Raw genomic sequence first — 3,688 nt, forward strand, 5'->3', positions numbered from 1 at the left:
CTTGACTTCTGTTATGATCTTCTTCATTTAATTTATCTTTTCGAGCAATTATGCATTTTGCATCTTGGATTTTTATAGAATTGTTCTATATTAAAACGTTAAGTTATCAAGTACAAATACAGGTTCTCAAACGCTTTTGCACAATATGTTCTTACAATTTTTTCGATTTTAATCATTTAACTGAACTAAAACTTGTCATTTCATTTACTAAAAACAACATTAAAGAGTTTTTAACCGGTCACTCACTTAGTAGTATTTAATTTTATCATATGTAATTATTTATTAGATAATATATATATTTGGTTGTTTTTAAAGCATTTTAAACTAGGGTATTTGTACTCAACTATTTATGATGGATAAATAAGAATTCACCTTATAAATATTATTTTTATTTGAAAATTGTTCAACCCAACCTTAAATTTATTATGAATCTAAATCTCTACACATTTAACAAGACTCTTACCTATGATTAAGGATATACATGTATATAAGTCGATTTGATCAATAAAAAAATTTGTGAAAAATGTATGAATTTGCGTCTTATTTTTACTCTAAGCATTTTTACTTAACTTTTGTTATGATCTTCTTCGTTTAATTTATCTTTTCGAGAAATTAGTCATATTGCTTCTTGGATTTTTATCCAATTGTTCTATATTAAAACGTTAAGTTATCAAGTACAAATACATTTTCTCAAACGCTTTTGCACAATATGTTCTTACGATTTTTTCGAGTTTAATCATTTAAGTGAACTAAAACTTGTGATTTCATTTACTAAAAACAACATTAAAGAGGTTTTAAATTAAAAAGAGATTACTAAGTTAAATTAAGTGGCTATTAATGAAAGAAATTTAACAGGTGTAATAAGTTTAAAGGATATTTAAGTAATTTTTCTAATTATTAACGGATACAGATACTCATGGGTACAGTATCATCAAATCTGTATTCGTGCCCATCAAGAAACGGGTAATTATATATCCGTTGATTTTACCCGTGGATACCCATTAAGTTAACCAACTCGTGCCATGACATGTGGGTACCCACGGGTACGGATTTTTTTTGTCATCCCTGGTAACAACTTTCTAAGATCATAAAAAAAATAGATTTTGTATTCTTAACCGGTCACTCACTTAGTAGTATTTAATTTTATCATATTTAATTATTTATTAGATTATATATATATATATATATATATATATATATATATATATATATATATATATATATATTATATATATATATATATATATATATATATATATATATATATATATATATATATATATATATATATAATCATAAACTTTAGTTCACTTAATTGATTAAACTCGAAAAAATCGTAAGAACATATTGTGCAAAAGCGTTTGAGAAAATGTATTTGTACTTGATAACTTAACGTTTTAATATAGAACAATTGGATAAAAATCCAAGAAGCAAAATGCATAATTGCTCGAAAAGATAAATTAAACGAAAAAGATCATAGTGGAAGTCAAGTAAAAAATGCATAAATCATAACATGTAGAATCACCCCCGAGACCATTGATAAAAACTATGTTATGGTCTCTTATGACTTTGATTTTCCAATTAACCAAGAAAAAGAAGAAGGCAAGGAATATTATGAACTCACTGAAGAATTAGTCAGACTACTCAAGCAGGAAAAAAGATCATCCAGCCGCACTAGAAATATGTTGAGATTATCAACCTCGGGACTAATGAAGAAAATAAGGAAGTCATATAAGTGCCACTCTACAAGATGTTGAGAAGAAAAAGCTGATAGAACTCCTCCATTAGTACGTGGACGTATTCACTTGGTCATATCAGGATATGCTCGGGTTGGATACATACATTGTAGTGCACAAGCTGTCACTCAGAAAAGAATGCTCGCCTATCAAGAAGAAGCTAAGAAGAACTCGACCGAACATGACCCTCAAAATAAGGGAAGAGGTCAGAAAATAGTTCAATGTTGGTTTCTTAACTATAGCCAAGTATCCACAATAGGCTGCCAACATTGTACCAATACCGAAGAAGGACGGAAAGGTCTAAATGTGTATATATTACTGAGACTTAAACAAAGCAAGTCCAAAAGATGATTTCCCATTAACTCGCATTGATGTATTGGCGGATAACCCAACTCAGTTCTCGATATTTTTCTTCATGGATGGTTTCTCTGGGTACCACCAAATCAAAATGGCCCCGAAAGACATGGAGAATACCACATTCATCACCCCTTGGGGGTCATTCTGTTACAAGGTGATGCCTTTTGGATTGAAGAATGTTGAGGCAACATATCAACATGTGATGGTAACTATCTTTCATGATATGATTCATAAAGAAATTAAGGTATACATCGACGATATGATTTCAAAATACCAAACGGATGAGGATCACATTATCCATCTTCAAAAGTTGTTTGCTTGATTAAGAAAATTCAGGATGAGGCTTAATCCCAATAAATGCACATTTGGGGCTCGATCTGGTAAATTGCTGGGATTCATTGTGAGACAACGAGGGATCGAGGTTCACCCTGACAAAGTCAGAGCCATCCAGAATATGCTTATGCCCAAAATAGAGAAAGAGGTTCATGGTTTCTTAGGGAGATTGAACTACATTACTAGATTCATTTCGCATCTCATAACCACATGCGAGCCAATATTCATATTATTTCTAAAAGATCAAGCTACCGAGTGGAACGACAAATGCCAAACAGCCTTCGAAAAAGTAAAAGAATATCTGCAAAAACCATCGATCTTGATACCCCATGTTCAGGGAAGACTTACATCATATACCTGACAATACTCAATGAATCTATGGGCTATGTGTTGGGCACAACAAGATGAAATGAGCAGGAAAGAACATGACATCTACTAACTAAGAAAGAAGTTTAACGACTGTGATACCGGATACTCATTGCTAAAAAAAACTGTTGTGTACTTACATGGCATGCTCGATGCCTCCGACAATACATGCTAACCTACACAACATGGTTGATATCCAAGATGGATCCAATAAAGTATATATTTGAGAAACTAGCCCTTACTGACAAAATCACCCATTGCCAAATGTTGTTATCTGAATATGACATTCAGTATGTCACACAAAAATCCATCCAGGGTAGTGTGTTGGCGTATCATCTAGCCCACCAACTAGTGGAAGATTACCAACCTTTAAATTTTGATTTCTTAGACGAGGATATCATGTCCATGAACTATGAAAAGATCATTGGTGACGATGAAGGACCCGAACTAGAGGAGCGGTGAACTCTTATGTTCGAAGGTGCTTCTAATGAAATGGGCCATTGTATTGGGGCAGTGTTGATGTCTCCCAAGAACTATCATTTTCCTTTCACTATAAAACTATGTGTTATATCCCAATTTTGCCCCTCATTCAATAAATTGATACATAAATCATAGCTTTTGCATCTCCGCATATCATAACATGCATCTCATACCGCATAATTCCTAGAATATGAGTCAAAATAAATTTTTGAATCTACAGGAAAACCGGTTGGATCAATTTTCAAATGTGCGTCAAATCAGCGGGCGAAAAATTTCAAAATCAATCTTGCAAACATCAATTTTATTAATCTACGGTTCGCGTAGTTTAACCTGACGGGCTCGTTTTAATTTTTCGACTACTTTTTCGATCACATTTTGGTCAGTCTGAACCTTTTAACCGGTCAAATTTTATTTCA

The sequence above is a fragment of the Lathyrus oleraceus genome, chromosome 3, assembly GCF_024323335.1.
Source record: "Lathyrus oleraceus cultivar Zhongwan6 chromosome 3, CAAS_Psat_ZW6_1.0, whole genome shotgun sequence".
NCBI lineage: Eukaryota > Viridiplantae > Streptophyta > Magnoliopsida > Fabales > Fabaceae > Lathyrus > Lathyrus oleraceus.